At 38.0% G+C, this 15,697-nt stretch overlaps 1 protein-coding gene across 1 annotated transcript in view; it reads right to left on the minus strand.

Moving 5' to 3' along the window:
- Positions 1-15,697, minus strand: part of PTPRD (protein tyrosine phosphatase receptor type D) — a 1,630,925-nt gene that overhangs the window by 1,540,973 nt on the left and 74,255 nt on the right. Inside the window, exon 2 of the mRNA XM_070051957.1 lies at positions 7,001-7,042. The gene's annotated coding sequence lies outside the window, so the exon portion shown is untranslated. The remainder of the gene's footprint in view (positions 1-7,000; positions 7,043-15,697) is intronic.

Here is a 15,697-nt window from a genome sequence, read left to right on the forward strand (position 1 = left end):
GCTCCTGGCTTTAGCCTGGATCAGACTTGGCTTTTGTGGCCACTTGGGATGTGAACTAGAGAATGGATAGAATATCTGTCCCCCTCCTTCTCTTCATTGCTCTGAATTTCTATGAATTTATAAAAATTACATCATTGTAAACTGCAGCATTTTAAACTCTACTAAACCTATTTTTACAATCTCCATAAATACTTTCAAAATAATCCATCATTTTATTTCCTACCCTTGATCAAGCCCCTTTGCCCATTTCTTAGTCTTGAAATTCCTAGTAAGACCCCCCCCCCCCCCCCCCCCCCCGCCAAGTGAAACCTCTAGAAATTCACATATAGTACAGGCTGGTATACAGTCACTGAATTGATAATGGCTGTGTTGGTAATTAAAATATTAATGTATGAATATACAGTTGGCAATGAGTACCTGAAACCTTGAACTTTCTTATGGTGTATAGAGAAGGCTCTCTAAAAATGTTAACCCTATTTCTGTGAGTAATCTGAATTACAGACTATAGCCCCACCAAAGTTTTACCGTCTCTCTCGATCTAACTGACACATCAAAAAATACATGTGTTTTCCCCCCAGCAGAAAATTTCAAATAGCTTTTAAAACTATGAAAATACTGGTAATGGTTGAGGTCTATGATAAATGAGAAAAAATCCAAGAAAAAAAATAGCATTTATGTACTGACATATCTTTATTTTCTGAAAGTTAGAAATTAAGTATTTTAAGGGGAGAGAGAATGGCTTGCTATTTTTGTTTTCCAAGATCTACTCCAATATTTCCCTACTGCATATTTATAACCTGTGTTTCTTTTTTTAAGATTTATTTATTTATTTGAAAGTCAGAGTTACACAGAGAGAGGAGAGGCAGAGAGAGAGGACTTCAATCTGATGGTTCACTCCCCAATTGAAAGCAATGGCCAGAGCTGTGCCGATCCGAAGCCTGGAGTTTCTTCCAGGTCTCCCATGTGTGTGCAGGGGCCCAAGGACTTGGGCCATCTTCTACTGCTTTCCCAGGCCATTAGCAGAGAGCTGGATCAGAAATGGAGCAGCCAGGTCTCGAACCGGCGTCCATATGGGATGCCGGCCCAAGTCAGGGTGTTAAACCACTACGCCACAGTGCCGGCCCCATAACCTGTATTTCTATACTTGATGCCTTCTTGGGACATCAGATTTATACAGACAACTGTCTCTTGATTGCTACCTGTCTGGATTTCCAGATATTACCTCCCCCTCTTCTCCATTGTCTCTCTGCCACCATTATTTTTATGTATATATTCAAATATATATATTCAAAATAGTGGTCATAAGAACACTCAAAATTCAAAAACTTAGGAAAAATCCAATGAGAAATAGGCAAACTACATGAAAAGACATTTCATAAAGAGGATATAGAGATGGCAATAAGCACATAAAAACATGTTCAGCATCTATAGCCATTAGAGAAATGAAAGTTAAGACTACAGAAAATTCTTACTATAAACCTATCAAAATGGATAAAATACATAACAGTGATAATACCAAATGCTGACAGAGTAAGATTAAATGCTGTCAGGGACACAGAGAATGTGATCATTCATACACGGCTGGTGGTAGAAAGGCAAAATGGAATGGCCACATTGGAAAACAGTTGAGCAGTTTCTCACAAACCTAAGCATGCAACAGTAATCATCAGTACTTCAGAGACTGAGTACAGAAATACTCAAACATTAATTTAACAGCCAAAAACTGGAATCAGCTAAGATGTTTTTCAAGAGAAAAATAAACTTGTCACAGACAGACATTGGGCTACTACAGCAGTAAAAACAAACCAAGTATTGATACGTGCTACTGAATGAACTCCCAGAAAATTATGCAGAGCATGAACGTCAAGATTGATGGCATGGTTCAAATTATACACCATCTTTGAAATGATAAATTTTATTCATGGGGCACAGACTGGTGGTTACCAAGGGTGAGGGTGGAGTGGGGAAACGGAAGGGAAATAGGTATCATTACAAAAGGGCAACATGGGAGAATCCTGTAGTAACCAAACTATTCAGGGCCCCACCGAGGGGGAATGATTACAAGCAGCACTGGGGAAATTTGTGTAAGTACAGCGATTTATTCCAATATCAATATCCAGGTGGTGGTAATATAGTTTTGAAAAATATTACCATTGGGGAAAGCTGGACTAAGTGGAAAAAGACTTTTATATTGTGATACTATATGAAAGTACAATCATTCTAATAAAAATTCCAATTAAATTTAAAATTAAGAAATATTTTATTCTCAAATGACCTCTTTACTTTTTCATTAAGCAAATAGAATTACAATAATACTAAATCAAATTCTGGGAGTCATCTGACACTCATCCCTTATGTTGGTAATTCACGTTTGCTAAACATTTCAAAATTAACAAAATATTTTAATAATTTATCTATTATGTGAGAAGCAGAGACATACAGAGCTTCCATCTACTGATTCTCTAAAATGACTACAAGGTCCAGAGCTAGCCCAGGCCAAATCTGGGAGCCAGGAGCTAAATCCAGATTTCTTACATGGGTGGGGAAGGGATCCAATGATTTGAGCAATCACCTGCTGCTTCCAGGGTGTGTATTAGAAGAAAGCTAGAATCAGAAGCATAGACAGGACTCAAAGTAAGGCATTTAGATACGGAATGCAGGCATCTTAATGCTATTAGGCCAAGAGCATATTCCTGAACATGTTTTTTCTATTTTTATGCTCATTAAGTTGTTGTATGAATCTGCATGCAGTATCACAAAATATCAAACATTGTGAATGAAAGAGCAGACAAAAAAAATTCTCCAGACTGGGATGTCCTGGGCCCATTGGAAGCATCATTTGCATGGCTGTAGTACATGTTCTGGACTCCCAAGCTTCATGGAGCCCCACTTTCACAGCTCTGCAGAGCAATCCAGCCTCTGGGTTTCTGAGGAGAGGCCGTCTGGCCCATTGGAACTGAGGCAGGAGGCTTCATGTCTTCTCAATCACTGCGGAGGGTAATGTCCCCCTCTTTTGGAAGAATATCACAAATGTATTTACTGTTCTGTGCAAGCCTCAAAGTATAATCTTCCATCTCCACCCTGTTTGGTTCAAAGTATAGTGTTTCTGCCACCATAATCTTGAAATTCCTTATCGAATAATTAGCTCTACTCTTAGTAGTGTCTTCAGAACATACAATGTCATTTCTGCAATATGAATTAGTCTCAACATTTCCCCAACCTTTAAGTTCTGGTGCCTTTTGCTAAATACCAATTCCTTCCTTTCATCTCTCTCCCAACACCTTTACTATAAGGAGTCAGTAAGAACCACCTTTTTAACACTTAGAAAATTCCTCAAACTTAAATAAAATCTTATAAAGAAAAAACCATCAAATAGTTCATTCCAAAGTTCATGAGTTCTACCCTCCGCAAAACATTAGAATACAATCAGCCGACTTGTGTGTAACTTTAAAGATCTCCTTCCTACAGTTTCTAATAATATTCTTCCTTTCCAAATTTACAATATGTAAGTGAAAATTCTTCCAGCCTCTATTCACTGTCAAGTTGTCAAACTGCTTCTGCATTTTATTATCCGCATTTCATTTGTTTATACCACATGGCTGCCTCAGCAATGTGCCTATCCTCTTTCATCACTGTCTAATGGAGTGTCCATTCTGTCACATGTCCACTGGAAACTTCTGTCATTCAGTCCCCTGGAAGTGTGAGAGGGAGGGAGAAAGAGAGGGGGAGGAAGGGAGGAAGAGAGGGAGGGAGGAAGGGATAAGGAGGGATAAGGAGAGAGGGAGAGAAACAAGGAGAAAGAGAGAGGGAGAGACCTATCTGCTTGTTCACTCCCCAGATGACCATGAAGAGTCAAAGCACTTCATCTGGGTCACCCACATGGGTGCAGGGGGCCCAGTGACTTGGGTCATCTTCTACTGCTTTTCACATGCCATTAACAGGGAGTGGATCAGAAGTGGAGCAGCCAGGACATGAACTGGTTCCCATATGGGATGGCAGCATCTTTACCCACTACACCACAACACTGGTCCTGATCTCAGTCATTTTCTAAGTGTTCTCTTAGAACTCTATCCCCTAACAAAACCACAACATGTATATAATTGTTGATTTCTATGTGGATCTATATTTTACATAAATACATGTATAAAAGCATTTTTGTAAAAGAAGGATGGTGCTACAGTCTTTTTCACAGTTTGGCCTTGTTTTATGAATATAACACTAACTTCAAAATCATGAATTTTACTAACTTGGAAGTATCATATCCCATATATCATACGTTATAAAAGTTTTGCTATTATTTACTATGTAAAAAATAATACTCTTATAAATGTCATGACCCACAAATCTTCGTCCTGCAAAAATACCCTTCTAAATGCATCAAATCTGTAACTTTGAGGAAAACTGGGTAGAATTAGCCTCCCAGCTTCAAGTACAGATCTTTATAACAAGCACCATTGTTTTAGATCAGATAATAGATTCTGATTTCCCTACTTTTATTCTTGATAACCTCCCACCATTAGTGTCTTTATATTTGACTGATACCTAGCCAGTTAATTATCACTTTTTAAGATACCTAAGGTGTCAACCCTTCCAGAAAGGTAGATTGATTAAACTGTCTTTTCTACATATCTCTTGTTGATATCTATTTTAGAATGTTACCTCATTGTGTTAAAACAGTATGCTTATCTCTCTTCTCATTTACGATTATAGCTCCCTTGAAGACAGAAACATTTTAATCTTTCTTAGTAGCAAACATAATATACAGCACAATAGTTTCTTTAAAAGCAAAATGATCCAAAGTATTGACTGAATTAAGATAAAATGGGCATGCTGTGGAGGTATATAATTTATAAGCCATCTATTTTTTACAATGTGGATTTCCATTCTTGGTAACACTAACAAAAGCTCAAACAAAATTAAAATAAGAAAATACTTGTATAACATCAAGTTCCTTCATGTTTTGTAAAAAGGTAACTCTTAAAGAATTGAAAAAAAAACTAGCAAATTTTCAACAATTCTTGCTTTCTAAAAACAGTACCCCACTCAAGTATAAAGAAAAAATGCAAATGTTTATATAATTTAACATTTACAAATGTGTATGAGAATCATTTCCCTTCTATAGATAGAATGATCAAGATTAGTAAGTTTAAAACAGACCTAACTCAATACAGAAATATGAAGGAATAACATTTATAAAATGTGTATTAGGTAACAGAGCAAGTGCCTTAGGATAATTATGCCACTTTACAATTGCCCAAGCCCCTGTGATAATTATTACATTTATTTTCTATCTGAAATCATTTGTCCAGGGTTCTACAATTAGTCAATCATAGAATCATACTTCAAACCCAGGAAGGTGCAAATTCAAAGCTATGATCATCTCATTCTCTGCCACTAGAACACCTAGTAGATAGCCCAATTTTCAATTCAGTATCAGAAATGTTCCCTGAAGTATCAGAAGGAAAGACTAGCAATGACTAACAGCAAGCTCAGGGTATTTGCATTGTGCTATGTTTTAGTTCCCTGCCAAATGCCATGCCAAAGCCATGAACACCAGAAATTTCTGCCTGGAGGCATACATTCCCTGTCTGGCAGTGTACATCAGCTGGCGTATTTTCCTTGGATATTCTAAAGATGCATCCATGTCAGAACAGAAATGAAAAGTTACTAAGAAGAAAATGACATGAAATAAAGGGTCAAGAAAAATCTACGTGTATTTCAATTCTAAAAAGTCTCAGAAAATTACCCACATATGCATTTATGAAGTACTTTTTGGTTTTATATAAGAGTGACATGGCAAAATATATACAGTATGCTTTGGGCAAACTTAAAAATATAATGATGCATACATAATTATACACCCACAAATACTAAGTTTGCATAAAGCAGAACAGGTATCAATCATTACTAATGATGGTACATAGTCATTTTTTCTCATAACCACAAACCAACATCCAACATACCTTTCTACATAAAAATTACCTTAACAAGCAAAAAAAAAAAAATTGTGAACAGTGCTTTACCAACTCGTGTGCAAACTTGGAGGGACCTTGAATAGGGTAGCTGATTCAGAGAAGCTTCATAAAAACTTAAGACAACATTGTCAATCTGCTTGGTATTTAAATACCTCAGGGAAAAATGACATTGAATCTTTACTACCTTATGCTAGAGCTCACTTAAACGTTTCTCTTATGAACTAGTTTTAAGAAATAATTCTTGTTACTTCCTCCATACAGAAGGTCTGGAAACTATAGCTCATGTACTAAAGATTTGTCAGTTTTCATCCTTCTCCAGTACTGCCTTTAAGAACTTTAGTTTCCTTGCTCTTTACTCAGAGGTTAATAGTTTACACAGTTTGTACCTCTTATTCAGCTCACAAATTTATTTTTACTCTCCAAATTCAGTTGTTATATTTCATGACCTCTTTAATGATCTTTGGTCACATTGTTTTTTCAACAGAATTCCAATTTGAAGTAACAGACATCCTATATTGACCTTGCAGTATCCCCACTTATCTTTCACGAAGCACATTTATATACTTACTAAGCTGTTTGTGTATTTATTTTCCTGATTGCTTCCTATTTTCAGGTTGATTTGTAATTCTAAGCTAATTTCTCTATTTGTTTCCCCCTGAACGGAGACACTTTAGGTAGCTCTTGCCTGATAATTAAACTCATGTACTCATATATCATATTTCAATAGTTTCATCAACATATATTAAATACCTTCCATCAGCCTCTGATAGCTACATTGTTTCCAGATATAGATTATGTGGATTAAGTTTTCTGTACCCAGGCAATGATATGTATTTGAGAAACAGATTTCCAATTTTGATATTTTCTTGCTAACATTATACCTGAAGAAAAAGTGTCTATCATAAAATGTATTTGAAAATGAACATGGAACATAATACCATATTTCTAGCGTGCAACAGTAATGTTATTAATACTTTACACTTCATTCAAACAGAACATTTGAAATATGATTTAAATATACACACCTTTGTCCAAGGCACATCCTGCTGTGGTCTCAGGACAGGAACCTAATATAAGAAAAATTAATATATTTAGTGTGACAAGCAGATCAAGATATAGTAATACATAATATTAAAGAAAAAGCATAGTTTAAACTTCAACCATTTTTCATAATCAGTCATTAACTTTAAGAAGATTTCCTGTTTTCACTAGAACTAATGTTTATTTATACCCAAAGCAAAGGCTGTGATATTCTATAACACTTCTTATCTTTAGGTCTTAAACTTTCCTAGAAATATAGAAGCAGATTCAGTTCTTGATACAAAAATGTCAATTTCATGCAAAAGCTCACTTATTTTTCAGAAATGCTACATGAATTATTAGCTTCAAGACAGAAGATGAAGAAACAGGTTTAATGAATTTTATGATAGCAAATGCCTTAATATTTATTCATCAAAAAGTGGTAGTGGAGCATCAATTAAAGTTAATAGAGAGTCATTTTCAGAGTAATTATGCTTCACTTTCAGGCCATGCATCTAGAATGAATGTACAGATAATACATTTAAAATTGTTCAAATTGAGTTTTTTAAAAAAAGATTTATTTGAAAGTCAGAGTTACACACATAGAGAAGGAGAGACAGAGAGAGAGAGATAGAGAGAGAGAGAGAGAGAGAGATCTTTCATCTGCTGGTTCACTCCCCAAATGGCTGAAACAGTCGCAGCTGAGCTGATCCAAGCCAGGAGTTTCTTCCAGGTCTCCCACATGGGTGCAGGGGCCCAACGACTTGGGCCATCTTCTACTGTTTTCCCAGGCCATAGCAGAGAGCTAGACCAAAAGTGGAGCAGCCCTGACTCGAACAGGAACACATAGGGGACGCCGACACTGCAGGCGGTGGCTTTACCCACTATGCCACAGCACCGGCCTTCGAATTGAGAATTTTAACTATCAAAAGGTGAAACAGAATCACATATTGCTGAACTTAAACCCAATATTTCCACTATTTTTCCTATGATTTTATTAGATGCAATGCCACTTTTCCAAATATATTCAGAGACCCACGGGCAGGGAAGTGCAGCTCTATACCTGAGGATCACACTGCCAATGTGATAATACTAACTTTAAGAACTTCAATTAAATGTAAAATAAAAGACCCACTCACTTTGTATCTTTTCCACATCTATGTATCTGACATTTCCAGATTTGAGAAAGTAATCAGCAAAAGGACAACTTCCCTTGCCATCTCTGCCAGTATTCGAGTACAGGTTTTTACCATGGATGATAAATAACCCATGAAGTGAAGTAAAAACACTTTTTCCTCCATATTCAATATTCACAAACTCAAACAATTTTGTTGTAGAAGCACCTGGAAACTAATTTGGATTCAAACGATGATGAGAGGGTTTTCTTTTTCATTTTATTTTATTGCTACTTGGGAAGTCTCTGGAGCTCCTGAGACCACTGGGCTCCCTCAGCCATTGCTGAAGTTGGACAAACACATGAGCCTCAATTGTACGTGTACATGCAGACACAAAACTGCTCCGGGCCAACTGTTTCATTTTATGGCCCAAAGTAGAACCTGGTGTCTCTTGGACTCATATCTTGGCTTTTTGAGTTACCAGGCAGCCCATCTTTCAGGCAATTTACATAACCCTCTCAAAGACTTAGCCTGTCACTTTGAAGTAGTGGTGAAGACAAAGAAAGTTAATTCAAAGAAACTGTTTACAATAGTTCCTGGGAGAGAGGAAGTGACTAACACATCATAACTATTGAGAACTATGAAACATTTGAAAAGCAAAAACAGCTATTCAAACACATTTTTCATTTGGGTATATATTTTAGTATTTTCAAAGAAAGCACTAATTTACAATTATACATATCTACAGGGTACAGTGTGACTTTCTTCTTTGTGATGCTAAATGTACTTTTTTAAACTTATCATTTAACAATTTTTAATATTTTTCCAGATTATCATGTGTAGATTTTATATACATAATTTTTTTTTGACAGGCAGAGTGGACAGAGAAAGAGAGAGAGACAGAGAGAAAGGTCTTCCTTTTTGCCGTTGGTTCACCCTCCAATGGCCACCGCAGCCAGCGTGCTGCAGCCGGTGCACCGTGCTGATCTGAAGCCAGGAGCCAGGTGCTTCTCCTGGTCTCCCATGCGGGTGCAGGGCCCAAGCACGTGGGCCATCCTCCACTGCACTCCCAGGCCACAGCAGAGAGCTGGCCTGGAAGAGGGGCAACCAGGACAGAATCCAGCGTCCTGACCGGGACTAGAACCCAGTGTGCCAGTGCTGCAGGCGGAGGATTAGCCTATTGAGCCATGGCGCTGACCGACATACACTATTTCTTAAAAAAGGGATATTAATACCACATAATGTGGGATTCATAACAATGATCATAAAGTAAGGAAAAAGGAGTATTTTGTCATGAATGTGGTATAATTCAATGAAGACAGTATAACTATGACGACTACTTCTTAACTACTACTTTTTTTTTTTTTTTTTTGACAGGCAGAGTGGACAGTGAGAGAGAGAGAGAGAGACAGAGAGAAAGGTCTTCCTTTTGCCACTGGTTCACCCTCCAATGGCCGCTGTGGCTGGCGCGCTGCGGCCGGTGCACCACACTGATCCGAAGGCAGGAGCCAGGTGCTTCTCCTGGTCTCCCATGGGGTGCAGGGCCCAAGCACTTGGGCCATCCTCCACTGCACTCCCTGGCCACAGCAGAGAGCTGGCCTGGAAGAGGGGCAACCAGGACAGAATCTGGCGCCCTGACCGGGACTAGAACCCGGTATGCCGGCACCGCAAGGCGGAGGATTAGCCTAGTGAGCTGCGGCGCCGGCACTGCTACTTCTACATTAGAGATCATTTGTTAGTGTAAAAAACCTTCATTTGTGTTTCTTCTCTCATCAGTTATAATTATATGCAAAAGAACCGAGAAACACTAGTAAGCAATGATAATTTTACATCACAGAAATCTAAGTAAAAAAGAGGATCTTTTAGATGTATACATTCCATTCAAAAGGCAGAGTTACTCAAAGAAAAGGAGAGACAGAGACTTAGAAAAAAATCTTCCACCCACTGGTTCACTCCCCAAATGGCTGCATCAGCCAAGGCTGGACCTGGCAAAAGCCAGGAGCCAGGGGCCTCATCTAAGTCTCCCATGTGGAAGGCAGGGGCCCAAGGAATTGGGCCATCCTCTGTTGCTTTACCAGACATATCAGCAGGGAGCTGGATCCAAAGTGGAGCAGCTAGAACTCGAACCAGCAATCATATGGGATGCTGGTACTGTAGGCACTGGTCTAACCTGCTGCCCCACAGCACCAGCCCCAATATAGGTATTTTTAAAATGGTATTTAATAGCTGTAATTCCATGACCTCAGTTTGCTTTCAGTCTGGCATGACAAAAAGAACAGAAACTCTCCTTACTAACAAGGAAGCATTTAATGTCTTCTACAAGCTGAGTAAGAATCCAGCTGTTGAATAACCATGGGAGAAATATAGAATGAAAAGGTTATATCAAACTCGGGACAATTAGCAGGCTAGAATGAATTTATCAAAGAAACACATGACACCCACAAAGTTAGAGTTGCAGTGGGGGTTACAAGAGCAAACACACATTTCAGCTTTTAAAATTTAGAACCCAGAATTGTAAATTGGATTAGGGTTGCTGGATCTGATTTTTATAGTGGGTGTATACATATTACAACAGGAATACATTACACTGAGAAAGTTAAGAAGTATCTTTTTCTGGAAGATTTATTTGTTTGAAAGAATTGGAAAGAGAAATCTTTCATCTGCTGGTTTACTCCCTAGATGGCCTCAGTGGCCAGGGCTGGACCAGGCTGAAGTCATGAACTTTATTCAGGTCTCCTATATGAGTGGCAGGGACCCAGGCATTTGAGCCATCTTCCCCTCTTTTCCCAGGACATTAACAGGAAGTTGAATGAGAACTAGAGTAGCTGGTACATGAACTGGTGCCCATAAGGGATACAGGATACAGAGGGTAGCTTTACCTGCTATGCCACAACACTGGCCCTGACATTTTTTAAGGTTATTAAACCAATTAAGAGGGGAAAAAAAGAGGTGAGAATATAAAGAGAGACAAAAGAATGATTTAAAATACTGCAAAGAAGGAAAGGAAAAAGGGGGCTGGTGCTATGTCACAAGTGTTTAAGCTACTGCTCAGGATGCCGTCATCCCATATGAACATCAGTTTGAGGCCAAGTTGCTTTGCTTCTGATTCAGCTCCCTGATACTATTCGTTGGAAAGCAGAAGATGGCCTAAGTGCCTGGGCTCCTGTAACCCACATGGGAAACCTGTAAGGAGTTCTGGCTGCTAGCTTCAGCCTGGTCCAGCACTGGCTGGTGGGGCCACTTGGCAAGTGAACTAGCAGATCAAAGATCTGTATGTCTCTCCCTATTGGTTTGCCTTTCAAATGTATCAATCTTCAAAAAAGAAATAGTAAAACATTAATAACCCCATTAGGAAAAGCTCTAATATCAAATCCGAAGGTAGACAATATATTTGGTAGACTATGTTTTGACCAGAGCTATTTGATACATCTGGTGATAGCAGTGGAAGGGTGGGGAACTAACTACATTATGTCATTGCTTACCATGTAATTCTATACAGGCGTGATTTCTTCCCTTTGCCTTTCTCTCTCCTCTCCAGAATACTTTCAGCAATTTCTGGAGACATTTTTATTGTCACAAGTAGGGTTAAGATGCTACTGGCATTTACAGGGTTGACACTAGGACGTGGTTAAATACCTTAAAATGTACAACACATACCCCACCCAAGTCAGAATTATCAAATCCAAGATATCATCTGTGTGCTGAAGTTGAAAAAGCTTGCATGATTTAGCAGGAGAGATTATCACCCCTTTCCTCTGCATTTCTTCACAAACTCCCAAATTATGAAATCACACCATTTGCATTGGGAAAAAAAAGAGGAATAACATTGGTCAAAGGTCCTGAAATGAATATTTCACTTGCTAGTAAGTAACCTACTTAAACAGTGACCATCAAGTACTTAAAACAACCAGCTGGGGCCACCACTGTAGCATAGTAGGCTAAGCTTCCACCTACATTGCCAGGATCCCATATGGGAACCAGTTCATGTCCCAGTTGCTCCTCTTCTGATCCAGCTCTCTGATGTGGCCTGGGAAAGCATAGGATGGCCCAAATGCTTGGGGCCCCTGCACTCCCATGGGAGACACAGAGGAAACTCCTGGCCTCAGATCAGCCCAGCTCCAGCCATTGCAGCCATTTGGGAAGTGAACCAGTTGACGGAAAAACTTTCTCTCTCTAACTACCTCTCAAATAAATCTTTAAAAGAAAACAGCTAGTCATGATTAAACCAGGTTGTTCTATACTATCCACCACACTTTACTCCAATCTGAACTTTATAGGTAATTGTATTCTTGTTCTTTTCTCAGTTTGCAAGGTCAGAAAAGATTTTAATTTACGATCTGGTTTTTTTAGTCTTTAAAAAAAATCTAAATTCAAACCTAGACTTTATCCTATTTGAAATAGTTTAAAATGACAAGTTACTTGTGTTATGATTGTTAGAAATTTATTGTATATAATTCAGTAACAACCTGAATCACTGTTGAGGAAAATAAGATAGTATAAGTTGTTTTAAATAGACATTGAAGTAACAACTGAACTTTTATGAACAAGGATTTCTATTGTTATTTGTATAAAGATACAACATACACAGTAACTTCACTTAAAAGTAATCCTTGAACATAGTATATTTGTTACTATTTAATGTAAGTGGGAGTATCTTTTCCTATTTGCACTGTACTCCTCTGAGAACCTGATTACTATCATAACAGCCAGAGCATTTAACCTGTAAAATATGGATATTTTCTTATTATTGATTTAGGGGGATAGGCAGCATAAAATATAAAAGACATGTTTTAGTTCGTCAATTGCCTCCAAGGATCTTCTCTGCCAAACTAAATATCCAGGATGAAAAAAAATAGTCTTAAAAGATGTCATTAAATACAGATGGATTTCTACAGCTAAAAGTGCTGCATTGAGGAAAAGAAGGGGGAAAAGATAGGAATGTTTTCTTTTTGTTATCATTATTGTGGCATATAAGAGAGGCTTAAATTTACAGCAGACTTGGAAATGGTCAAATACTCATTGCAATACAACATCATGGGACTTACAAATCTTTCCTAGTTTTGACCACAGTTAAATCTGTGTTTTTAAGAACATTTTTAGCGTAACAGTTACTTCGCCAAAAGCCAGTATTTTCCTCCTAAATAAGCTAAATGATCACCACAATCATATTTCTTATGCCCAATATGAAATCTTCAGAACTAGTTAAGATTTTATTTTTCCAGACCAGCACTGTGGCATAGTAGGATAAGCCTCTGCTTGCAGTGCCAGCATCTCAAATGGGCACAGGTTCAAGTCCCTACTGCTCCTCTTTCAAAATAGCTCTCTGCTAATGACCTGGGAAAGCAGTGGAAAGATGGCCCAAGTGCTTGGGACCCTGCATTTGCATGAGAGACCCAGAAATAGCTCTTGGCTGCTGGCTTTGGATCGGCTTAGCTCCAGCCATTGCAGCCATTTAGGGAATAAATCAGTAGATGAAAAAACCTCTCTATCTCTCCCTCTCTGACTATAACTCTACCTGTGAAATAAATAAAAAATCTTAAAAGATTTTATTCCTCTTACCTTTATTAAATATTAGTATCCAATAAATTTACATAATATATCCATAATATCCAGAGACACACATGGAGTCAATATTTTATATCATTCCTTATCATGGTCTGTTTAAAGGTATCCAATATACACAGCAGACTCATAGAATGACAGATGTCCTAAATAGCACTCTGACCTCAGAATCAGCCCTTAAGGCATTCGGATATGGCTGAAGAGCCCATGAGAGTATTTTAGGCATGGAAAACCAAGACACTCTGGAAAAAAAAAAAAAAAAAAAAAAAGAAGACCTAAATGAAAGATCTCTACGAGTGAGAGCCCAGTGGAGAGAACGGGACCATCAAAGAAGGAGGTACCTTTCTCTGAAGGGAGGAGAGAACTTCCACTTTGACTAAGACCCTCTCTGAATAAGATCAAAGTCAGTGAACTCAAAAGGCTTCCATAGCCTTGGCAGCTCATGACTAGAGCCTAGGGAGATTACTGATGCCATAAACAAGAGTGTCAAATTGTTAAGTCAACAACGGGAGTCACTGTGTACTTACTCCTCATGTGGGATCTGTCCTTAATGTGTTGTCCAATGTGAAGTAATGCTATAACTAGTACTGAAACAGTATTTTATACTTTGTGTTTCTGTGTGGGTGCAAACTGATGAAATCTTTACTTAATATATACTGAATCGATCTTCTGTATATAAAGATAATTGAAAATGAATCTTGATGTGAATGGAATGGGAGAGGGAGCGGGAGATGGGAGGGGTGAGAGTGGGAGGGAAATTATGGTGGGGGGGAAGCCATTGTAATCCATAAACTATACTTTGGAAATTTATATTTACTAAATAAAAGTTAAAAAAGAGCATACATATAGAAACTATATTTTCAAAAATAAATCATTTTCCATAGCTTCTTCATACTGTGAAATACAGAATTCTACATCATTTATGGACAAAATTGGAGGTATCCCTTTCCTAACTGTAATGGAGCTAACCATGTCATCACACAAGTCAAGTTGGTAAGCATATCATGAAGTCTTTTTCTAGTTGCATCATTTTTCCTTGTGTAAGCTGTCAGAAAATAAAGATAAGCAGTACAGCTACCCCATATTTCCTTATTTAAACAGTGAGTCTTTAAATGACTTACTTTTTCAATGTATCTTGGAGGAATTTTTCATGCTCTTTCCTTTTCCCTACTGATGTTATGACTTAATTTCAAGATCATGTGTCCCTGTTGATATGTCAATTTCAATAAGATGTTGTATTTATTTCAATGAAGGAATCCACATATGGCATGTGAACTAAATGTAAGAGCTCGACTATACCATTGCATTTAATTTATTCGCATCTTCTAATAAAACCAATTGTGCTTGTGCATGAAGACTTCAACACAAATTCAGAGTGACTGCAGTACATGACATTTTTCTTCTGTAAAACATGCAAACTAGGGGCTGGTATTGTGGCATAGTGGGTTAAGCTACCACCTGCAATGCTGGCAACACAAATTGGCACCTGTTTGTGTGCCAGCTGCTCTGCTTCCAATTCATCTCTTTGCTAATGCCCTGGGAAAAGCAGAAAGTGGTCCAAGGGTTTGGGCCCCTGCCACCCATGTGGGAGACCTGGATGAAGCTCCTGGCTTCTGTCTGGCCTAATGTTGGTTATTGTGGCAATCTGGGGAGTGAAACAGTGAGTGGAAGATCTCTATTTTTCCCTCTCTTATTCTGATCTTTGAAACAAGTAAATCCTTTAAAAAACAATGATAATGATACCATAGTAATTAAGTGGATAAATTGGTAAGGATTATAAATAGTGTATCTGTATATTTTCAGAAGAATTTTTAAATTTCAATATATTGACGACATGGACTAAATCATGTCTGCCCAATTCAAACATTCAAGTCCTAACCCCATACTTGGAGAGAGGGTCATTAAAAAGATAAGTCAAAATGATTCCATTAAGGTGGGAACAAATCCCATACAAGAAGTTGGGCTGGAAAGACACATGAAACAAAGACCACATCAAACCACAAAGAGAAGATAGTGATTTGCAAG

This window comes from Oryctolagus cuniculus, chromosome 1, assembly GCF_964237555.1.
Source record: "Oryctolagus cuniculus chromosome 1, mOryCun1.1, whole genome shotgun sequence".
Taxonomy (NCBI): Eukaryota; Metazoa; Chordata; class Mammalia; order Lagomorpha; family Leporidae; genus Oryctolagus; species Oryctolagus cuniculus.